Source organism: Balaenoptera physalus, assembly GCF_965194825.1.
Source record: "Balaenoptera physalus genome assembly, chromosome: 14".
Lineage (NCBI taxonomy): Eukaryota > Metazoa > Chordata > Mammalia > Artiodactyla > Balaenopteridae > Balaenoptera > Balaenoptera physalus.
The window spans coordinates 11,189,958-11,214,923 of record NC_138893.1 but is presented as its reverse complement, the minus strand read 5'-3'; the positions used below and the strand labels follow the sequence as shown (position 1 = coordinate 11,214,923).

Sequence of the window (24,966 nt, the reverse complement as noted above, 5' to 3'; positions counted from 1 at the left end):
AATGCACTAATGGGAGAATGTATATCAGATGAGCGATTAGCATTATTTTACGCTGTCACCTAAGCAATTACCATCATCTTCCATTACTATGTACCCGGCAAAGAAATCAGGTCCAGTGCCTTCATTGGAGGAATCCACTCTTAGACATTGAAAGACACGACCTTGGGTTTCTTTGACATCTGATTTGGTCCCTGGAGCCCTAAGTGGCAGATGTGACCAGTAACACCCTTTTTATTCAATCTGAAAATCCTGCTGATATTGTGATTCTGCCACTCAGATGTGGCCACAGTTTGTTAACTTTCAGGGCAAGGTGTGTTACCCTCCATTTAAAATCAGCCCACCCCAAATGATAACCTACTCTTTTGTGTATGAGTTCATTTTAAATGCCTTCTGAGGCTCTAGGTGAAGGGTGCTATCACCAGCAACAATCACTAAATGAAATAATACCAGATGTAAAATCAACCACATGGGTCTCCTGGAGGGAAATAGAACATTCCCTCCAGGAGGGTTTCTAATGGGGGGTTTCATTTGCTAAAACCCCGGAATTGAAGTATCTTTTAGTGTTGAATGTGAAAGTGTTTTATAAACTGTAAAGGGCTGTAAAGAAGTTAGTTATTATGTTTATGATTTTTCCTATTCCATATCTTTGATTAAATGACAAGCCCAAAGGCTCAGTAACCAACCTTTTTACTTCTTTGGTCTGTAATTTCCTTATCCAAATGAGGGAATTATGGTTAATAACCCAAGTTCCCAGCTAAATCCATTTTTTTCCTTTGCTTTATGATTTATCAGCAGGAGTGTGTATATATCTAAGGTCCTGAAATGTGGGACTATATTTGGTGACTCTCTTGGTCTATAACATTAAATTATTTTGCATAAGTTTTTCAGAATAGATTTTGTATAATATACAAGACAAAGCTTTTTTAAAAAGTAAAACGGGAGAAAGTAGGACATGAGAAAGTATAATGAGAAGCACTTTTGGAAAATATATCCATTATAATAATCAAAATTCATCTTACCTAAAAAGGAAAGGAAGAGTACATTTATGATTAGCATGAGTATATTTCATGCTTATTGCAAAGTACATTTTTAGAAAAAAAGAGAAGCAAAAGCTGCCTTAAATGCAATTAGAAACCCTAGGTGCCTTTTAAATGTAAACAGCAAACTTAATTTTTTACTGTGTAAAAAAAAAGTTGAAACAACCCTAACTTCAAGTTATAACTGCATAAAGCAAACGCCATATTCAGAAATGACCATTATTGTGTTTTTGGAATCAACAACTTTTTCTGTGACTAAAATCCCCTTGATATTCCTGAAGCTTGCTGGAAGGCTGGGAAGAAAAGAACCAGGTAGAAATACAGTCAGGAAGTAATCTATGATTTTTGATTCAGTGGAATCAACGTTTCTTGTATATTTTAATTTGCTTTTTTAAGACAATAGGCCTTTGATTTTAGTGTGTGTCTAGCTTTGAAATCAACTTGGTTCTGCATAGGGTCTATCAGAGTGCCCTTGAACCACAGGTCACAGGCCCACAAATGTGGGCAAGGCAACACAGGCCCTAGATAATAGAGGAATCTCTCAGATGAGTGCATCTGAGACACAGGGGGATAAGTAGGATGGATTCTAAACTCTAAAGATGACAAATACTTAGACTGGCGTGAGCTGAAGGGAATGAAGCAATAAGGCAAAAACAAACAAACTGAAAACCAAAACCCTGTCATTTTCTCCATAACTTCCTTTAGATATTAACCCTTTCGTGTTTTAAAAAGAATTTTTAAAAATATTTTAAGAAATATGTAACAAGAACTGTAAAAGTACTTATGTCTCTTGCCCTAGTAATTCTACTTCTAGATATTTATCTTAAGAAAATAATCAGAAGTGTGTAATCAGAAGTGATTGATGAATAAGCATGTTTACTGAAGCATTGTCTATAATATAGGAAAAGTTGAAAACAAACTCAATGTACAAAAATAGGAAAATGGTTAAATAAGTCCTAGTCCATTCATATGATGGAATGCTGTGTAGATATTTAAAATTCGTATTTTCAGAGATAGTTGTTGAGAAAGGAAAATGCCCAATCTATTGAGTGAAAAAGGCAGATTCACAACCGAATATTCCACATAGTTATAATTTTAAATATGTACATATGTCTATGTGTATATACAGAAAAAAAAATTGGAAAGAACTATACCAAAATGTTAACTCATTATCTCTAAGTGGCAGGATTATGAGATTACAGGTGATCGTTTCTGGTTATTTACATTTTGCAGTATTTTAAGATTTTTCTACAATGAGCCTGTATTGCTTTTAATGTCAGAAATATTAATTTTAAGGTTCTGATATTCATGTACATTCCCTTTTTTTTTTTTTTTTGCCACGCTGCACGGCTTACGGGATCTTAGTTCCCCAACCAGGGATTGAACTCGGGCCACGGCAGTGAAAGTGCTGAGTCCTAACCACTGGACCACCAGGGAGTTCCCTGTACATTCCTTTAAAATGACAAAACTTTCCCCCCATCAGAAATGTGGACAACATGTCTTGGCTTTAATGTAGTGAAGTGGAGAATTATGATTAAATGCTATATATTCATGCTTTAATGATTCAATCAATGAGCAGATATTTACAGAGCATGTGTAATTCACTCAACTGATGCTTATTGAGCACTTGCTATGTGCTGGCCTGGGACGAAATCATGCCCATCGTGTCTGGACGACAAAAGCGAGAAGATCCTGTTCTGGGTACTTGGGAATGTCACATATCGCTGAGGGTGAGACATTCCTAAAGGCTGGGCGAATTTGCCCAGGCAAACTGCCAAGGAGTCTAAGGCTTGCCCAGGCGTCTAAGACCCGGGACAGCTGCTCAGCCCAGTCTCGCAAAGCGTGGAGGTAAAGCTTTCACAGGTTCCCGTCATGACCTCATGGGTGCTTCACCTTCTGCTGTTTTGTCTCTGAAGGAAGTTTTCTTAGTCCAGGAGGCTTGGTTATATAGTTGTACAGCTCAGGACTTTCTTAGCATTCTGTTTAAGCGCTGACAGCTTGATATTTTGATCAATGGTTGCTGTATTTCTGCATATGTTAGGTTGACAGGCTGATAATTTCCAAAGTCAATCCTCTCTCCTTTCCCTTTCTCTCTCTCCCCATCTCTCTCCGATTTACACATTTCCATTTTCCAGTTGCATTTCCTAAGTACCTCAAAATAGGGCAAAGCAGGGGCTCTGGGATCCTTCAGCCCAATTGCTGCACAGCTGGCCCCTCAAGACTTGCTCTGTCCTGACGTCATGGAGGACGGAGCCCAGGCAGGCTGCTGTGTGACGTTGGTGGCCTGGGTTCAGGGCACATTGCCAAGGTCACATATAGTTTGTTTACAAGGTGCCCCCACTGGAAAGGATGGGCCTGACTCTAAACATGTTTGTTTGCTTTTTTTATTTTTTGGCTGTGCCATGCAGGATCTTAGTTCCCTTACGAGGGATCGACCCCATGCCCCCTGCATTGGGAGCAGGGAGCCTTAACCACTGGACCGCCAGGGAAGTCCCCTGACTGTAAACATTTTGCCTACTGCTGCAGAGAGCTCTCGGTGAACAGAGAAGCATCCAAGCAGGTGATTTTCTGCTGCAGAAGCTGCCCGGGATGTGCCTTCTTCCCGCATCACATGACCTTTCCCAGGCCCTGACATGTGGGTTTCACCGAGTCATTCAAAGAGACCGGGTGACAGTTAGCAAACAGCACCAGCGTGCCCTGCGATTTCATTGCATATCCCAGGTCTTTCCATTCAAAGTGGCTATTTTTCTCATCCCTTCCCTGCCCCTTGGGAAGATGAGAGAGTCATTGACAGAGATAGACATATAAACCTCACTGGGAGATAGCATGGCCCAGTGGTTAATGAGCGACCTCGGTTCAAATCCAATCTCTGTTGTTTGCGAGCTTCGTGTTTTTCAGGAAATTTACCTAAATTCCTCGAGCCTCAGTTTCCTCACAAGGGTGCGGATAAATGATAGCTAAGTGTTGCCTGGCTGATAGGAAGCTCTCAGTAAAGGGCAGTTCTTACAGTTTTTATACATTCCCTACACGACATTGTTCCTAACACAAGGTGTGTGCATGTGTACACGTGTCTGTATTGTGTGTGAGAAGAAAGGAGGGTGCAACTGATAAGGCTTGCTTTCAGAGTTGCTGCAGCTGAACTTTTTTTCCTTAGGAAAATATGAATGTGTCAACATTTCTTATATATCATATGGGGAGGAGACTTAGATTTTTCTTTCAGTTTTTCATCAGTTGAAAGAAAAAATTTCGTGGCAATGAGCAGTTTTGGAGGTCTGTCTGTGAGCTGAGCTAAAAGCAAAAAATCAACAGGATAGTGAAATTTTGTTTGTCCCTTAAGGAAACCCTCTTTTCTCCTCCCACTGCCCTGGCAATGTAATGTTCATTCTGATGTATCCCCTCCATTCATTATTCTGTTTTGTTTTGTTTTGTTTCTTTGCAGTAACAGTATCTTTAACAGTAGTTCAACTGTCCAGAAATGGAAAAACTATGAGACAACTCTTAAAGGATATGAACCAGTACTAATCACATAATATGTAATGATTGCACATCTGTATATGGTACAACCACCATAAAATCCCAGCTCTCTTTGAGAAAGTAGCTATTCTGGAGAGTGGAGTTCTAGGCCATTGAGAGCTTGTCCTTCAAAGCACCAAAAAAAGAAAAAGAGAAAGAAAGAAAGAAAGGAAGGAAGGAAGAAAGAAAGGAAGGAAGGAAGGAAGGAAGGAAGGAAGGAAGAAAGAAAGAAAGAAAGAAAGAAAGAAAGGACTTCCCTGGTGGCGCAGTGGTTGGGAATCCGCCTGTCAATGTAGGGGACACACATTCGATCCCTGGTCCGGGAAGATCCCACATGCCACAGAGCAACTAGGCCCATGCACCACAACTACTGAGCCTGCACTCTAGAGCCCGCGAGTCACAACTACTGAGCCCGCGTGCCACAACTACTGAAGCCTGCACTCCTGGAGCTTGTGCTCCGCAACAAGAGAAGCCACCGCAATGAGAAGCCCGCACACCACAATGAAGAGTAGCCCCCGCTTGCCACAACTAGAGAAAGCCCGCGCGCAGCAACGAAGACCCAACACAGCCAAAAATAAATAAATAAAATAAAATAAATTTATTAAAAAAAAAAAAGAAAGAAAGAAAAAAGGGAGGGAGAGAAGGAAGAAGGAAGGAAGGAAGGGAAGACATTTTGGGTAGAAAACTTTCTAAAATGTAATTCAAACTCTCCTGCTTTCTGAAAGAGTCTGGGAGACTTTATTTAACATCTTTTTTTCTTTTCTTAGTCTTGAAGTCATCATAATGAGAACCAATTCTAATGTTATTGTATAATAAAATTGTGTGCTTAGGCAATTGAGAGAGCTAGGGATATTCACGGGCAGGCTACTGGGCCTTTTAGAATTCTTCAGTCCGCTCTTTACTCTTTTCTGTTTCCCCTCTTCTTTAGGGTGTCAGCAGTTACTTCTCACTAGCATGTATGTTTATAGGAAGCCCTCTCTCTATTTCTAATTTTCTATTTCTAAAGCACTCTGGGCAAGAAAGTGAGAAGATAACACTGATTAGGGCTATGCATACAGTAAACTTTACTTTTTGAGCCCAGGCCTAAAGGCTATTTCTCCTATGAACAAAGTATATGTATAAGAAAAGTATTTTTCAAGTTTTGTTTTAATTTTTAAAAATCTCTTGTTTCTAAAGTATTTTCTGGATAAGTGAGGTGATGCAATGACTCAGTTCTGTGTAAATAAAAAACATGTAAAGTATTATCGACCTACCCACCCTCACCCCTGTCTGTTGTATGAGGCTGGTTATCAGTTATTCAAATGCTTATATTCAGATAATATATTTCTTCAGTGCCCTCAAGTTGTGAAAATTTTACTAGCTCTGTGGATTGAACTGACATGAGAGAAAAATATTTCAAGTCTCCTTCAGTGATTTTTATGCCCATAAAACTGTTCTCAATGTATCAAAGGCAGTGTTTGATCACAGAGAAGTGACATCCTTAGAAATCTGTCTCAGGTGCTCTCTCCCGATTGGAGACACTTTCTTCTTTTCCCAGTTGGTTTATAAGATGCATTTCCATGACTGGCCGTTTCTGTTTCAGATTCTATTGGTCAAAAATGTAATCTAGACAATTGCCAGTCCTTCAGGATTTCCTGGCAGAAACTGTAATGAGTATTAAAACTCATTGGGTTGGGAGCAGTTAGTCACCAAACACCGTCACATTCAACTGTGCTGTGCTCCTGATTTACCACTTTGGCCTGTTTCCTCCAGTGCAATTTGGGACCCAGAGCACATTGTGGCTGACTGGCCTTCCGGAAAGATCCACACACTGGTCCCTGGACCTTGGGAGGCCTCCGCTACCCTGACCGTTTATATTAGCTATCACGCACAGAACAATCATGTGATACGCTTTGCAGTCAGTAAGTTTATCTTGAGTTAAAGGTTTACCAATAGAAATGAAGTAGTGTTTACTCCAGTTTTGCAGTAAGTCATGTGCAAATAGCACCTGTGAACCTTTTCAGCAGAAATGTTGGACTCCCTGTTTCATAGCTCCCGTTGCAATGAATGTTGGTGGGAAAGCCAGAAATTTTCAAATATTTAGCAAGTGTTAAAATACTCACTGGAAATGGTTCACGATCACAGCTGTCAAGGTGCCTGGGAGTTACCATTGTCATCTTCAGAGCATGTTCATTGATGGTAGACATTCATCCTAACATAAACCCAAACTCAACATATAGCTGAAAACTTGGAATGCTGTTAACAGCTATTTCCTCTCTGTATCAAGAAGCCTCTATTGTTAGAATTTTTAAAATGTGTTAGAGGGACTTAAGACTCTGCACTTCCAATGCAGGGGGTGCAGGTTGGATCTCTGGTCGGGGAACTAAGATCCCACAGGTCAAAGGGTGCTGCCGAAAATAAATTGATAAATAATAAAATAAAACAGGGCTTCCCTGGTGGCTCAGTGGTTGAGAATCTGCCTGCTAATGCAGGGGACACGGGTTCGAGCCCTGGTCTGGGAAGATCCCACATGCCGCGGAGCAACTGGGCCCGTGAGCCAAAACTGCTGAGCCCGCGCGTCTGGAGCCTGTGCTCCGCAACAAGAGAGGCTGTGATACTGAGAGGCCCGCGCACCGCGATGAAGAGTGGCCCCCGCTTGCCACAACTAGAGAAAAGCCCTCGCACAGAAACGAAGACCCAACACAGCCAAAAATAAATTAATAAAATAAATAAATAAATAAATAAAATAAAATAAAACAAACTTTTTTTTTTTAAAAAAAGGGGCTTTAAAAAAATGTGTTAGAATTTAAAAGAATTTTATAAACCAGATTCCGTCATACTTTCCAACCTCTTTATTTCATATTTGTTTATCAATCACCATGTGTTAAGCGCTATTCTAAGTGCTTTAAAACACAAATTCATTTCATTCTCATAACAACTTTGTGAGATATGTCCTATTACCCTAGTTTACATTTATGTAAACAGAGGCACAAAGAGATTAGGTCATTTGTCCAAGGCCACGTTGCTAGTAAGTGATGGAGCAAGTTGAACCCAGGCCCAGACCAGGCAAGTGTAGAAACACCACACCATGCTGCCTGCCCATGTGAATGTAAGTATTTATTGCTGACACTGTCCTTGTGTTTAGACAGACTGAACCAAAGTTGATTTAAAAAAATATCTACTGTGTTAGCTTGTTAGTCTCCTATTAAAAAGTACCACAGACTAAGCAGCTTAAACAGCAGAAATTTACTTACGATTCTAGAGACCAGAAGTTTAAGATCAAGGTGTCGGCAGGGTTGGTTCCTTCTGAAGCTTCTCTCCTTGGCTTGTAGACGGCCGTCTCCCCCCTGTGTCTTTACATGGTCTTCCGTCTGTATGGGTCTGTGTCCTAATTTCCTCTTCTTATGAAGACACTAGTCATATTGGTTTAGGGCCCACCCAAATGAACTCATTTTAACTTAATTACCTCTTTTGAAACTTCATCTTCAAATACAGTCATACTCTGAGGTACTGAGGGTTAAGACTTCGATATATAAATTTGGCAGTGGGGTGGTGCGCAATTTAGCCTATAACATCTACTAAATGGCCATGGTATGGTAGCCATGATGCAGAATGTCATGAGCTCCATGTTCTTTAAAAAGAGACAATAGTCAAAATGGACATTTATTTGAATGACAAAGTTGAGACAGCTCTTGTTTTTTTTCTGGATGATTGGCTTGACAGTTCTCTCCAATTTGGAGTGGATACTAGGACAATGAGACACAGTGCTGAAACCACTATTTTACCCTGACTTCTTCCCTTCCTCTTCCAAGTGTGAGAGTGTGAGGAACTATTCATCTATCTATCTCTCTATCCGTCCATCTATTCACCTATTCACCCACCCATCCCTCCATCCATCCATCATCTATTCACCCATCCACCCATCATCCTTTCATCCATCCATCTGTCCATCTATCATCTCAATGGACCCCAGATTGAGGAGTGAAGTAGTCATCTTGTTAGTTAACTGCATTTTGGGCAGGTCTTTAGAAAGACTTAATAAAATGTGACTTTTAAGCCAAGTGTAGAACATATGAAGTCATATAAAGGGGAAGAGCTTTATGGCAAGAAGTCTAAGGTAAACCATCTTTTATAACTAGGAGTAAATCCCTGGTTACAGTGAAAAATCAGAGATATGTGGAAATAATAGGTGGGTGTACATATAAATGTGAGATATTAATCTTACAGTGTCTGGCATGCAGCAGGTGGTTAAAAATATTAAGAAAAGGAAGGAAGGGAGGGAGGGAGGGAGGGAGGGCGGGCTGGGGAAGGAAGGCATCAGGTCCCAGTTTTTCCTAGCAAATGGCATAAATGGATACCAGCAATGATATGAGTCTCTGCAATGATTAATCACATGGAACACTATAATTTTACTCCTCATACAAGAGCAAATATTATCTGGCCTCTCCTAGTTCTACTTCTACTTCTCCAAGTAGCGCATGTCTGTCTTAGCTGTGTTCATCATTTCTGCAACTACTATTCATAGCAGCGGAAGTGTTGTCTAAACAAAGTCTAAAGCACTACACAAGTATCAACATCAGGGCTGGCCATTCCTTTCCCTTCTTTTGGTTTTGCATCCCAGAAAACTAAAAACTAACTGCTCACCAGTGTTCCATCATCTAGACTCAGAATCACATACTGTCATTTCTGCCGTACCCTGGTGGCCAAAACAATCACAAAAGCCTGTCCTGTTTGAAAGGAAAGAGGCATAGACCACACCTCCCAATGGAAGGAGGGTCAAAGAATTAGAAGATATATTTTTAAATTGCCACATGATATACTCACTCCATTCTAAGTGCACACACCTAAGGGGGGTCCCTGAAACAATTCAGGGTGGTAGAAAAAATATTAGAGCTTATATTTCTTGGCTTTAATTCACTCCTTTTATGCTATTTTTGTATCTGTTCATATATGTATAAATCAATCAACAAATACGTTGGACATTGTGTTCAAAAGTTTTAGCCAGTAAGGCGCACAATTTAAAAACTTAAGATATCCCTAAATACGTTACCCAGAGCCTTGCCTTCTTTCCCTGCTTATTTAAAAATCAGAGGGCCTCTATATCAAGATCTACCAACCAACTTTTAACGTTTTAAAAAACTGCTTCTTAGAGTTCCATTTTCTAGCCGGTCTCAATGACATTTAGTCAGATTCCAGCTTTTCTGCTCTTCCAAACAATGCTGTCACGGACATTCTTGTCCTATATGTCTAGGCATAATTTTGCCAATGTAGTTGTAAGGCTAAATTCAGGCAGTGAAGTTCCTGGATCAAAGATTATGGACATTAAATATTATGATTGATAGTGCTAAATTGCTCTTGGAAGAATCTTAATATTGGCAAAATGACCACCAGTTGACAGTTCTCACATCAATATTTGCAAATGCCTGTTTGTCCACAGATCTTCTTCACAGGCACTAATTATTATAAAACTTTACAGTCTTTGACAATTAGGTGAAAAATGGCATCCTGTTATCCCTTGGAGCTGTGTCTTTTAGTTTCTGGTGAAAGTGCTTATCAGACGTTTGTATTACTTTTTCTATAAACCGTCCATTCATATTCTTTGCCAATTTTTTATTGCATTTTTCTGCTTTTTCTTTATTTGTACTAGCTCTTTGTAATTTAAAGAAATTATGTTTCTCATATACTTTGCAAATATTTTCCATTTTGTCATTTTTTTAAAGGTACCTTTGCCACACAAAAGTATGTATTCTTTTATGGTATGAAATTTATGACTTTTCAATCTATGGCTTCCTCACTACAAAGGACTTCCCCATACAGAGATGATCAATAAACACACCCATGATTTTTTTAAATCTGTGGTTTCAAATTTTATCTTTAAGGTTTTTATCCATAGGGAATTTCCTGGGAGTAACGAGTAAGGTAAGAATCAGCTCAAGTTTAATTTATTTTTCCAAATGGCCAGCCAATGGTTCCAACACCATTTGTTAAATAATTCCTCTTTTCACTTTCAAGCAATTCTTAACCTGATCCACACTCACTGAGTGTCTAATGCTGGCCACTCTGACAGATGATGACCGTGACTGAGATTGAGGGTAGAAGCTACCGTTTAGCCTTGGGAAAAGAGAGACAGTTGAGAAGTCCCTTCATGCAACTTCTCGCTAGTAGCAGCTACACGCCTCCCGACTCCTGGTCCTCAGCCCCGCGCCCCTTGCCTCGCTGAGAACAGTCTGTTCTGTTTGGCAGTTCTTGCACACGTGATCCTTTCTGGGGACCAGCGCACTGGTCAGCCACTCTGTAAGTCGCTTTTGCAGAGCCTCCTTGGGAGACTGTTCAGGAAAAGCTACCAATGAACAAAATGGAATTTGAAATAAACCACTTGCCTCCGTGAAGGTGAACAACTGGAGGACTTTTCGTGGGCTTGGCCCCGGTCTTTAAGAAGCTGCAAGGCACGTTGCCCTATGTCACTGCTCCGTTTGGCTTGGTGGGGCGGGGTGGGAGGAGATCCTCCGGTGAGACCTAGGCTCCGTGGAAAAAGTTACACTCGTGCTGGGTTGCAGCCCTCACCCAGCAGAGACTAACGTCACGAGCACGGACTGCCGAAGCCAGGATCCAAGCCTGGACACCTCCTTCCCACACTTGAAAGGTTCAAGCCCCGTAGGCAGCCCCTGACCCTCGTGTGAGACGGCGAAGCCCTCCCGCTGAGGACGGGAACTGTCCGCGCTCTGCAAGGCCAGTAGCAGCGGGACCTGGGTTCTCGCCCACCCTACGGCAACTCCCAGGTCCCAGAGTGGGGAGCAGGAGCCCCCCAGTCCTCAGGACCCCCTGTCCCACACTCTGGACCCAGATTTCCACGGGAGGCTTCGATGCTCAACCCCCTGCAGGGTCCTGGGGGAGAGGGGCCAGGGCAGAGCCCCAGATAAAATCTCACCCCTAAGACCTCTAGCTGCACAGATTAAGACACAGAAGCCAGGCCACTTCAATTGAAAAAATAATCCGAGATATCATGCTAATTAAAGGGGTTTGCAGGAGCAGGACCTGACCAGATTTAGATCCAGGAGTTAACAAAAATCAGACGGTTGACAGCAAGAGTTTCACGTCAATAAAAGTATGAGCCCACAACGAGCAGTTGAGCTGCTGCAGTGAGCTGTTTTCCAGGCTGCAGGCTATTTCCCACCATAGATGCATCGTTTCTGACAGACGAGCATGTGGGTAGGGTTGCTGACTTTTTTTATTCACTTAAAAATCACTGCAGTTTGCTGAAGAAGTTTCAGTGACTCCCACCTTTTTGGTTTTTTTGTTTTTTTTTAAAAAGGGCAGCTTTGAAATGAATGGCTTCATTGAATCAAATCACTGAAGAGCTCATCCCAGGCCCCCAGCACCCACTTTTCCTCCTGACCCGTTTGAAGGCAGAGTTTAGTCTTGTCCCTTGGGGATCCTTATGTTTCTTTCATGATGCTACAGCTCTGTCATCCCAGGGAGATCACCTTGTAGGTCATACAGCAGCCGGTACCCCGGGGGCAGTAAATGCAGGGGGACCGCACCGCTGTCACCGGCTCTTAGGAGGGGTGTGATCCCTGGGCAGGTCAGGGGCGGGGAGGAGGGGCACCCACTCCCCTGTGCTGCTGAGGCCGCAAAAGGTGCTACCCCAAAGGACTCAAGTGTCATTACAGGAGACGACAGAGACTATTTTGCCAAAAGAGAGCCATAACTGTTTGGATCTTGAAAAGTCCAAGTGTCCCCTCTCCTCCCCAGGCGGCCTGGAGAGTCTGAGGCCGGCGCCTGCGGGGAGCATCAGGGCAGCACCGGGTCCCCGAGGTACCATGTTGCATTTCTCAATCTAACTTTGTTTAGTTTGGGGAGAACAGTTTTTCGATCCTAAAAAAAAAAAAAAAAAACACTGTGGTTTCTCTCCCACCCCCATCCTCTATAATCGCCACTTGTAAGAAAGAGTTTCACCATGTTTCCCGTAAAACCAAAACAATGAGGATGCCGGGCAGACATTCTTTGTTTCTTTTTCTTCCATGTCTGTCAGTCCTCCCCCCACAACCCCAGCCCCTCTGCCCCAGGCGGGCTTGTCTTCACGCCCCCCTCATTCATGCTGGGCCCCAGCCAGCCTGTGTCCTGCCTTCCTCCTGGTCAGACTTCCTCTTCCAGAAGCCAGCTCAGCACCACCTCGCTAAGTCACCCCGGGCTAGGGCAGGAGGTGGTCCAGGGGCCTTCGGTGCGCACAGCGCCAGGAGGGCCCCGTGTCTCCCCAGGTCACCCGGATTCTCCTGCCGTCACTCCTTCCCCCTCCCGTCGTCCCCGTGGGCGCTCATACCCCATCATCACCATCCACTTTGGGTACCCAGCTCCACACGGGCCCGCCCCTTTGTAAATCTTCTAAAGCCACTTGACATGTGTGGGCACGAGGGCACTGTCTCCTCAACCAACATACTTTTAGGGATTCCTTGTGTCTTCCAGTTATTTTCTGTCGCCAGTCTCCTTCCCACAGTTTATTCACATCTTGGCATCCCACCGAGCGCTGTTGACCGACCGGTTCCTATCCTTTCTCCTCCCGTCAGCAGGGCGGGGTCAGGGGTGAGTAGCCAGTTAGTCAAAGCTCCTGGATCCTCTTAAGTCGTCCTGCTACTGAGTCACCGAGGGAGCGCAGACAAGCCACTTCCCTTCCTCATCCCCCACGTCTGCAGCCTCGACAGGCTCTCTGCGCATCCTGAAACGACACGGCTGGAAGGAACCTAATGTCCTCTGTACACAGGAGGACCCATTGTCCCGCTGTCACTCATGAGAGCCAAAGGGGGTGCTACTGATTGTGCTGGGTTTGTCCCTGGCAGGTTCTAGAATCCCAGGTAAAAACTGGGACCGGTGCAGGCTTTCCTTAGCTCACGCAGCTAGAATAACAGCAGCTTGCTTCGGCCTCTGCTATCAGCTTTGCTGAGAGAAGAGGGCAAGAGATTCAGACTGTCTTTCATACATTTCTAACCCACGTGTAAAAATCATCAGGCACAACTCTCGGGGTGAGCTGAGAAATGGGGGAGCGGGGTGAAGCTGAGCAAAGCTGTCAGGGTGACAGAGAAGGCTCTTGTCTGCCCATGAGAAGTCCCGGCCTCAAACCTTACCCCGTGCCCTGCCCCTCTGACACTTAGGCTACCCTGATGTCAAGCACTTGCTTATTGGAGGTGTCTAAACAACACTTGGCCGAGACAACTAAGCTGGGCCCAGAGGAAAGGCTAACAGAACTCCGGTTTGGCTCTGAAGGGCTTTAGTATCTTCTGAGAATGGGAGTGTTTGCATATGATACCTAATCTGGGCCAGCAGCTCTCAGGCCCCTTGACCGACATCCTTCTTCTGGGAAGGAATACCCAGGTAAGCCTAGAGCAGCGGTCCCCAACCTTTTCGGTACCAGGGACGGGTTTCGTGGAAGACAGTTTTTCCATGGACGGGGTTGGGGGTGGCAGGGGGGCGGGGGGGATGGCTCAGGCAGTAATGCGAGGGATGGGGAGCGATGGGAAGTGGCAGATGAAGCTTTGCTCGCTCGCCTCCTGCTGTGCAGCCCGGTTCCTAACAGGCCATGGACCGGTACTGGTCCACGGCCCAGGGGTTGGGGACCCCCTGGCCTAAAGAACCAGTAAGCAGCGTGCAATCATCACCAGGAATCAGCAGAAACAGAGCCGCCCATGCTTGGCTCAGAACCCAGATACCAGGCACTGGACAGGAATTTGCTCTTAGAAAGCTGTTGCCTAACCTTCTCGTTCCTCAGGCTCCTGCCTCCTTGACAGAGGCCAAGCCCAACAAGGATGCTGGCTGAGGCTAGGCTGGTCAGCCAGTGCCAGCTCACTCAGGGTTAGACCAGGCTGGGAGGTGCCCAGGCCAACCTGAGGGATGCCAGGCACCGGGTAGGATCCCAGGGGTAGGCAGGTCTCTGTAGCTCCCGTTTCCCAGTGGAAAAGGGCAGGTTTCCCCAAGGCTGTTGAGGGAAAGACTCAACCTGTCTTCAGCCTGGGTCGGATCGACCTAGAATGACCCGGGATCCAGGAGAAAGCCAGAGACCGTTACGGGCCTTGCCTGGAAGCGAAGAGAGGTCTGGCTACAACGGGATCTCCAGTTGACACAGTTTCAAAGACGAGCCCAGCCCTGCGGTGTAGATGTGGGGTCTGTGGCCTTTGTCCCCAAGCAGCCCTACCGACATCCTCAAGGGTTGGTTCCATTATCAAAGAGAGAGAAAGGAGGAGAAGAACAGGAGATGGTTGTCTGGGAGTATTTATTTTCCTTTAAAATGTCAACTGAATTGGAAATGTCCCCAGGGACACCTAAGGCGTTTTGACTGTCAGCCCATGGGGTGGGCAATACATCCAGTCTGTCCGTTCTGCCCTGCACGCTGTTGGCCCTTGACAAATGGATGACAACACCTTCATGGTGGCCGCCCTCACAGGAGTATCCGGGTGGCAGAGGAGGGCTTCATGGCATTCAGCGGGGCTTCCTTCCCGTTCCAAGTGGACAGCTGCAGAATTCTGGAAGGGTACCAGGTAGATTAAGTTGCAAACATTTCTTCCTTCTCCAGGAGCCACAAAACAGATCTTGGGGGATGGGGAGAAGAGAGTGGGCTGAGGGTCAGGGCACAGAGGGCTGCCTCCAGATTAGGTGTCTCTGATGAAAGAAACCCCAGCGAGTGCAGTTCCTCCCGCAGTGACTTTGCTCTTAGCAATTTTAATGGTAAATAACTGAGTATGCGTGTCCCATTCACATACACACAGAGATTCCATGTCTCTGCTCAGGGAAGTAAGATTAGGAATCCGGTCCTTTTCGTCCCTTTAATTTCCTGCCACTCAGCCCCCAGTCCAGAAGCTCGGTGGACAAGGTACTCTCGGGGGGTGACAAACAGCTTGGGCACTTCAGGAAGATAAAAGCTGCCTGTTGCGGGTGAGAGAGGCCAGTGGGAGCGGGGGGAAGAGGCAGTCCTGGGGAGGTTCCTCCTCACTACCGTCCAGTTTTAAAATCTCAAGTTTGCTCTCTTAGGTCCCTTGGCTTTGAGTCTGTCCCGATAGACACAGGGAAGGCTCAGCACCTGGGAGACAGGTGGTCCGGGCCCAAGCAGAAGAGCTGCAGCTTCTCAGATGAGTTAGAATGAGCCACAACTCTCTCTAGTTAAGCGGAGGCCATGCCCCAGTTTTGTAACACTCGAAGGCGGAGGGTGAGGAACTGGCCCTGATCTGCATACAGTGGGGACAACTGCAGGCCCAGGTTCTAGAACTGAGAACCCACTGCCTTCCAAGCAGCTCAGAGGCCCTGGGGAGCTCACCCCATATGCCCACCCTGCTTCCTGCTCCTCTGAGCCCAGCTGCAAGCCCAGCTTCCCTCAATTCACTCCAAAAATGTCCCATTTACCTGTCCTCGGCCAACTCTCCTCCACATGGCAAGTTCCGTCTTCCAGGCCGGGAAGGGCCACTGTTGACATCACCCCCGCGGAGGGAGGAGAGACACCGAGAAGAGGTGAGTCAGTGATGTCGCCACATGCCCTTGAGGCCGGAGGGGGTTTGTTCTCCTGCCAGGTGCTCTGCATTCTTTGGTGCTGGCTCAAGCCACGGCCCCTGGGACACCAGTCATCCTATCCAAACAGGATGGGGTAAAGTCACTCTTGGATGCCCACGATCTCACTGATTAGTAAATCCGAAGAACACGTGAGATGAAATGTACAGCCATCTCAAGTGGATGAATTTATTTACGCATTTAGTGAGGGATTTTCCGCTGCTTTCTACATGAGCAAAAGGTACAGGCTGGCTTTGGATGGTGTCTGATTAATGAGAGGCAGATTTGGATAAAAACATTGTAAGGTCTAGAATGTCTTGGATGCTATTCACGGTGGAGTCATTGGAAGTTTATAATTAAAAGGAAAACAAACCCGATCTTTTTGTTCCTAATGCTTTCTGGTGGACGTTAACAGTTGGCCTACAGATTCAGCAGACGCTGGAGTTTCCCGAGGCTGTGGTGAGTAGTTCTGAGGACCGGAATGCTGGCTGAAGTGCGTGGGGTCCTTTGTTTACCAGGGCCTGTCCTTGTCCTTCTTCGAGGTGTGGCAGGGCCTCTGGTCATCCCCCATCTGTGTCCTGTGGCAGGAAATAAGGACGCAGGGGCAGGGCAGCCGGGAAAGGGCTGAGGGGACCTAACCTCTCCCTTTTAGGTTCAGGGGCCTCCCTCAAAGCAGCCTGTGTGAGAAATGGACCCGTTTCTCAGTACCGCAAACGGGGACACCCAGCACCGTCCCCTCATCCCAGCCAGCATTCCTCCATCAGCGGCCCTCACTGCGAGGGTCTACGTACGAGACACTGGTGGGTGGGTGTTGCAGGTGGTCTCAGGGCCTGCGAACCACGGCTTGGGGCTGGTATTTAAGTTGAATTAGGGAAGTAAGACACGTGCACAGAAGTTCCAGAAACATCGAAGGAGTGTGGCCCTCGCTGAGTATGGTGGTGGGCAGGCTTCAAGAGCAGCTGGGGTGGGAGCTGGTACTTGCAGGAGAAACAGGATTAAATTAGGACACCGGAAGATGGGAGGGTGCTTTGGGCATGGCCAGAAAAGGAGGGACACTTGGGGGCGGGGAGTTCTCAGCACAGCGGCCCTGGGGCCGGGCGGGGCGCAGGGGGAGATAACGCGGCCACGGCACGTTCCAACCAGCCTTTGGGTGTCCTGGAGAGTCAGGCTAGGGGGTTGGACTAGATTCAGAGGGGAACCACGAGAAGGTTTCGTAAGGAGGGTCAGCTTCAATGAGGCAGTATTGATGGACAACTTACCCTGTTCCAGGGACTGTGGTAGATCCTGGGGGTTCAACCACGAATAACACATGGTGTTTGCTCTTAAGAGACTTTCTAGTTTGGGGGACGTGAGAGATAAGAAACATCCTTTCGGTAAGTGATCAGTGCAGTGGTAGAAATATAACCAGGTGGAAGGCAATCAATGCAGCCAGTTATCTCTTTGAAATCTATCTAGTCATTCTTTGTGTTATATAAAAAGAAGAATGAAATTTCCCCCAACCTCCCAAAGACCACCGCTGCTGACACTTTGGAAATATTTCTGTCAAGTCATTTTTTTCCTGCCTTGGTTTTTATTTGGTTTTAACATTGTGGTAATCATAGCAGGTTTACAATGTGCTGTCCTGCTGCATGGAACATTCTAGTTGTCTCTTTTTCTGCATATTCAATTTATCCTGGTTCTTGTGAATGTTCTTTTTTTTTTTAAATACAGCAGGATCTTATTAGTCATCAATTTTATACACATCAGTGTATACATGTCAATCCCAATCGCCCAATTCATCACACCACCACGTATTTTTACATCTATTTCATGAAAAGTCTCACTTCCCTGCTTTTTTTTTTTTTCTTCCCTAGCAGCAAACTTTGAAAATGTAGCTTCTCTTCTTTTCTTCCTCTCTCTCTGTCTTTCCCTCCCGTCCTCTTTTCCTTCCTTCTTTTCTCTTCCTTATACTTTCTAGCTCCCTCCTTCCTGCCAACCTTCATTTCAAGCCTCCCTTTCCCGAGTCAGGAAGGGACATCTCTTTCAAATCTGCAAGTACCTTTGTAAGACACACACCAGAGGACTTCTCGAAGGCCCGAACTCCAAGAAGTTTTGAGGCCCCTGCTGGGCAGAGGAAAGATTTCTGCTGATGGCAAGACTGACCCGGGGGAGCTGGGGCTGGTGGTTGATTGCTCTAAACCACGGACAGTTGTCAGGATGGAGAAAAGGGGAAGGTGAGACCAGGCAGGGCCTGAAAAGGTGTTTCCTGGATTTTTCAAGACCGTAGAGTCTCAGAGAGAGGGAAGTAGAACATATTCTATTTAGAGAGGAAAACAACGTGTTGTCTGTCAACTACGCCATGGGCCCACACTTGGAAAGGGATGTTTAATATTGCATAGTGTTTACAGCAATGTTTCTTATGAACCGGTTTGCCTGTGCCTCGTTTGGTACCATTCCTACGTAGGTGCACACAGCCTCTCTCTCTCTCCTTCTCTCCTCCCACTCCCTCTCCCCTAACCCAGTGAGATTTCCAAAAGAACCTTTGTTCAGTCATCGCGATCACAAGCTCTCTTTGTCCCACGTGCCTGTCACTGTTCCAGGACCTTGTGTGTGTGTTTCTCACGACATCACCAGGAGGTAGCCGCTTTCATCACTCACAGACAGTTTCCTTCACTCGTCCAAGGTCACAGGTGTGTGTCAGAGCCTGGATTTAGACCCAGGTCAAGTGACCCAAACCCATCCTCTCAGCCACGGCACGGTTCTACGATTTCTCTGTTACGCATTTTTCACTTCACTGTTTTTCAAATAGAGGGTAGGATTCCAGTGGGATACATGTGATGCTCAAAGCTCTTTCAACTTGAACGTAGATTAGGGACCAAGACTCTAAATTCTCTGCAGTTCAAGTTGCGGAGGACTGCTTTTTCAGGCCAGGTATGGAACAACTCGGGAAAGCTCCTTGCCTTTTCCTGAACCATCTGGAGAACCGCTTGGAGCTTTGCCTGAGCAGGACGGCCTGGCCTCAGAGACGTCAAGGCCTTGGGTCCCTCTGACATCACGACCCAGGGCCCCAGAGCAGGGACAGTGCACTTTGCTCTACCCAGAAGTCTGCTGCAGCCACTGGTGTCTGTTCCCGTGGAGTCCACTCCCCGCGCCCCGAGCCTCTGTTCCTGTCTCTTTATCAACTAGCAAAGGAGGGTGTTTACGGAGGAGAGAACTGTGTCGGGAAGAGGAAGTCACCATGGTTGATTTCTGAAGATCCCTCCCGTGTGCCTCCCTCCTGGGCCACCCTGAGGGACTTTCACTCGGTGTTGCAGCCCTGCCTGGTGTGTACCCGCTCCCACCTGCCACGTGCTTCCTGCCCCAAACGTCAAGGTTTTCATTTGACCAGGATATCATGAGCTGAATAAAATTAAAAACAGCCAAGTACCATCTTGTGTACAGTCATTTTCTATTTTCTGAAGTCATCAGGGAAACCTCTCCCTAACGACGCCAACCTCCGGATCATACCAATCACCCAGGAGAAGCTTCGTCACTGCAGGAACCAACCACAGTGTAAATCAGCTCTCGGTCCGCGAGAGCTCGCTCACCCTCACGCTGTCCGCAGCCCAGGTGGGTTTTTCCATCACATGCTTTTTTGGCAACAGGGAGCTGGGGCAGAGGGAATACTCAATTCCCTTTCCCAAAATACCTCCAAGGAAGCCACGAGGGTTCAGAGGAATGCTTATTTACACTTGCAGGAGCCGGCTGCTGGGCTTCCGGCTCCTGAGTGCCCTTGACCCTGAGCTTGGGCTGTGGGCAAGGCCCAGCACGTACATATCATTAACAGATCCTTCCTGCTCCCCTGTTGTATCTCCGGCTGGCTGGACGACCATGCTGCAGCCGTTGCCCTCACCCCCAGAACCTCAGAATGTGACTGTGTGTGGAGATGGGGCCTTTCAGGAGACGATTAATGTTAAATAAGGTCATAAGGATGGGGCCCTAATCCGATAGGTTTGTTCTTAAAAGAAGAGGGACAGAGAGAGACCAGAGATGCCCATGCACTGGAAGATAGGCCACGTGAGGATACAGTGAGAAGGCGGCCGTCTGAAAGCCAAGGAGAGAGGCCCTGGGAGAAATCGAACCTGCTGACACCTTGATCTTGGACTTCCAGGCTGTGTTTTGAAAATACAATTCATTTCATGATTTGGGTATTTACTGGATTTTGTTTTTTCTCAGATAACATAATCCCATATCTCAATAGATCATGGGTAGCAAACTTCAGTATGATTTCTTGACACGTTTAAGTCTGTTTTTTTTTTTCCTTCTAAATTACCTATCCCTACGGTTATTCTTTTATACTTGTTGAGTATAGAGTTAATTATTGTCATATGCAGCGAGTCTCTGCTTTTTATCAAGTTATATTCCTGGAAAGTTTATGACAAAGTGAATTGCCTTAAAGTAGATTCTATTTTACCATAGGAGCAATGATATAATTGAAAGTTTTATTCTTGATTTAACATCAGATGACTTTTAGATGTGACCATAATATGTCACAAAAGCAAAAACACAGCTGTTTGAAACCTCTGTAATCGATTGCAAGAGGCAAATGAATGCCCAAGCCATTTAGAAGGGGATTAAGTAGATTATATATATTTTGTAACAAAAAGGGCTGTGTGTGTGTATAAAATAGAAAAATTCCTTGTTTTTTTCACCTTTTCCCTGACAGTCCATTCTACACACTGGCACCGGATTAATCTTTATAGACAACTCCAAGTTGACAGACCTTTACTAGTTCCTCTTCTCTTGTAGGATTGAGTTGAAATCCTCGAGCGTGGAAGATGCCCACACGGGAGCCTCAGCCGCCTCTCCTCCCCAGCCTTAGCTCACTGTTCAGCCAACTGGTCAGCAGCTCCGTGTCCTTCACACACATCGCCATCTTCCTGCCTTGGTGCTTTTGTTCTCCGCCTGCTCGACCCTCGCCCATCTCTCCACCCACGCAAATCGCTTTCCTCCTTGGAGGCTCTGCTCCAGTCCCTGTATCTCCCAGACCTACACAGCCCCCCACTCCCTAAGCCTGGGGACTCATGCCGGACCCTGGTCCCTGGTCGGTGGGCCATCTTGCGTCTCCCTGGGGCATCGCTCTATGCTGTTTCTGCTGTGTTGCACCATCCAGGCTGGACAGCCAGCTCCATCCACCGGTGTGCATCAGTAAAGGGAAGGGAGAGACACCAACCTTTGCTGAGCACCTAATATGTGCCAGGCACCGTGTCTGGCATTTCTATACACGTTCTCTCATTGAATCCTACAACCACCTTATGCGGTCGGGATTAGTATTTCCAGTCACAACGGACAATACAGAGGCTAAATAACTTCTTCAACTAACTCGGCTCAGAAGTGATGCAGCCATAATTTAAACCCAGAAAGTACACAGGAAGGATCTAAAACTAGAAATCAGGAGATCTCCAGTTCAATTAACCTCCCTGAATCTCATTTTTGCCCATGAATGAAGACGGCTAACAATATCCGTCTCTTGGAAATGTGTGAATTCACGGAAGACATACTTCTGAAAGGCTTTATCAGCCGTCGTGATACCATTGCTCCTGACGCCTAGCACTCTTCAGTAAATGTGTGTTGCTAGATGGTTTCTATTTCTTCCTGTAAGAGTTGCCATACCTGTCTCGCCTGCGGTGCCCGCTGTCTCCCTGCTCTGAGCTGGTAACGGTAATATTCGTGTTTTCAACTTGGAAAAAGAATTCATGCCACGATCTGCTAAGAAGCATTTCTGGGTCCAGAGTGATCAGATAGGCAACACTTACCTGCACACATTTGCAAGCATTGCTCAATGTCCTCAAGAGAATTCCTCCCAGCATTTTGTCATCTGTGTTGGAGAGTGCTAACAAACTCTAATGCTTAATGTCAGTTTGCTTCTCCTTGAAAGATAACAATGGTCAATAATCATGGCTGTATCTCCTACTTGTAGGGCTCACTTAAATGGGCTGAAAACCCTTGAGATGGGGGTGATTATCAGCCTTTGCTCTGCAGAACAAGCTACCTGAGAAAAGTAGTATTAGTCACATGGGAAGTCATTTATTTGTTTATTTTTTTAATTCATTTTATTGAAGTATAGTTGATTGACAATGTTGTGTTAATTCCTGCTGTACAGCAAAGTGATTCAGAGATAGATATATCTATATATAGATATATATACTTTCTTTTTTAATATTCATTTCCATTATGGTTTATTGCAGGATATTGAATATAGTTCCCTGTGCTCTACAGTAGGACCTTGTTGTTTATCCATCCTAAATATAATCGTTTGCATCTGCTAATCCCAAACTCCCAATCCATCCCTCCCCACCCCCCCGCCCTGCAACCACAGGTCTGTACTCTATGTCTGTGAGTCTGTTTCTGCGAAGTCGTTTATTTTTGCTAAGCATTCTGTTGTTCCTTTGCATGATGATTGTAATTGAGTTTGGGCTTCTGACTTATCATTCCACACCTTCTGAGTGTTTTGTGTACTACGTTCAGCATCTTATAAGGGCTGAGTTTCTGTTGTTTACTTGGGTCTTCAGGTTTTCTTCTTTGTCCTTGTCTTTTCTTTTGTGATTACCCAGCTTAGTTCTTTGCAAACCCATTTTCTCTATTTATTCTCATCACAGTATGATTTTGACCCTCAGCTTTCCTATTTAACCTTTCAGAAATTTCCCGAAGCAGACTATTCTCACCCTGCTGTAATTAGAGTTCCTGTCTCAGAACTTGCCCCTATCTGTAATTCCTCTCCTGCTTGTAAATTTCCTTTCATTGAAAGGAGTAAAATCAGTAACTCTTTCCAGGTCTTAATTGTAGTTTTAATAACTTGGATTTTTTGGTAGGAAACTTGCTTACCCTTCGGAGTTCCTTTTCTACCACAACTGGCCGCACAAAATCAGGCTTATTTTTAAGATGGAATGGTCCACAAAAATAGGCACCAACAACATTCTTGTGCGGAAAGTTGATAACTTCTAGATACAGATTTGATTTCTCTATCCTACATTCCTGTTCTATAAGATTGCCCAGTGATCAGAACAGACACTTTATTCAAACAAATCCATTCTATAGTATCTATAGTACGCAACCTTTCCCCTTCTTGTCCAATATAAAAGCCTTTTCCCCTCTGCCTAGTTGAACTGTTCATAAATATTAATCGGTCCCATGGATTCAGCTTTCCATTAATAGACACCTCTCTGGATGGACATCAGATAGTTAATCCACTTTAACCAGTCTCATCAATTCTCTTTTCTGGAGAACGCTTGCTTTAGAGAACTCAAAGGAAACGCATTTCTCTTTCTGCTTTCTTTGGCAGGTCTCCCAGGGAAGAGATGAAGGTGAGAGGAGGTCCAACCCGCCAGCCTTTCCTGTCATCCCCACTCTCTTTGGCCCCAGGGTACTCCATCCTGTCTGCCCATGGTGCTCAGCCCCACACCACCTGTCACCGCTGTCCACGCCACCCAGCTGCCATTACAATGGTCCACCCTTCCAGGGGGCCTGGGTGGCTGTGTCTCTTGGTGTGTGTGTCCTGCCAAGAGCCCTGCTAAGTGGACATGAGATGGGACCAGCATCGCTGGTGCGGTTGCTCGTGCATTGCTGATGGACTGGGTAGGCGGGAGGTCAGTCTGACCCCCCCTTGCTGTGGGTCGTAGCTCGTCTTCCTTGGTCAAGCAGACCCAGCTCTCCTCACGTGGGGACACTCTGCCCACGTGGCTGGGTGTCAGCAACATGAAAGTTCACTCGCCCCTTCCTTTGCTGACTCTGATAGACAGGTCTCTTGTATAGAGGGGTCCCCTCCTTCTGTGGGACCACCCGAGGCAGAGAGACTGTTTCTGAGCTGCTTGAGGATAATCTCTTTGGGAAAAGTTTTGCTGAGCGGCTAGCAGAGGTGAGCCTTGTGAGACCTGAGAGGTAATTAGGTTACAGGTGTCCAGCAGACCCACTTGTGCCTGCTCTTCTGGAATGAAAAGCAGACGGGTAAATAGAAGAAAGAGGTGTGTACAAGGTTACAGAACAGAGGTCGGTGGTGAAGGTGAAAACTGAAATTCAGATTTCACACAATTAGGGTTCTCCCCCTCTCCCTCACCAGGGGAATAATGAATAATAGATAGTAATAATAATGATAATAATAATAAACCCATGTACACTGTTTTATGTGTTAGGCATTGTTCTCATGGTTTAAATATATTCACTCATTTAATTCTCATATCAACTACAACAGTCCCCATTTAACAGATGAGGAAAAGGGACATTCAGAAGTTAGGTAAAGTGACCGAGGTCATAAGAGAGAGAGTGTGCGGGACCAGGCCTCAGACCCTGGCAGTCTGGGTCTAGAGGCCACGGTCTTACCCAAATGTGCGTGTTTGTGTTCGTGCATGCGTGCGCACGTGTGTGCGTACATATGTACGTGAAAGAAAGAGAGAGAAAGTCTTCTCTCAAAGACAGACGTGGAGATGGTGATAAGCATATGGCTCCTATAGTTCCTCTCCAAAAAATATTCCCAGACCAAATAATGGCTCCAAGAGCTACCATTATGGAGTGCCTATTCAATCTTCTTCAATTTTTTGCAATAATCCATCAAGATTTTTCAGTTTATAGATGAGAAAATGGAAACCCAGGGGAGTGAAGTGAATTGCTCAAGACCCCTCAGAAGGGAAGGGAAGTGCCAGGGTAAGAGTCCAGAGGCCACTCTCTTTTCAGGTAACCCAGGGACTTGTCTGGAGAGGGTCCCCTTCCCTTGCCAAGTTCATGGACCAGTCATAGCTCGCAAAACTCTTTCATATTTTTTTTTTAGAATTTTCATGACGCATATTATCAAAGACCCTTTATCTCTATCATCTGGCTGATAAATTTAATAAGATCTGACCTGACTCTATAGATTGCTAGAAGAACAGAATGGACACCTCTTTGCTGATCATTTCTACAC

The 24,966-nt window shown here is 45.5% G+C and overlaps 2 long non-coding RNA genes across 2 annotated transcripts; one reads left to right on the top strand and one right to left on the bottom strand.

Moving 5' to 3' along the window:
- Positions 1–931: 931 nt before the first annotated feature.
- Positions 932–6,163, top strand: LOC309642089. Its single transcript, XR_014252966.1, has 2 exons — positions 932–2,885; positions 4,477–6,163. It is a non-coding gene; the product is annotated as an uncharacterized lncRNA (long non-coding RNA).
- An 8,610-nt stretch (positions 6,164–14,773) lies between these two features.
- LOC309642085 lies at positions 14,774–23,360 on the bottom strand. The gene is made up of 2 exons (XR_014252962.1): positions 15,915–23,360; positions 14,774–15,040 (listed from the first exon to the last, which is right to left on the bottom strand). It is a non-coding gene; the product is annotated as an uncharacterized lncRNA (long non-coding RNA).
- Positions 23,361–24,966: the final 1,606 nt, after the last annotated feature.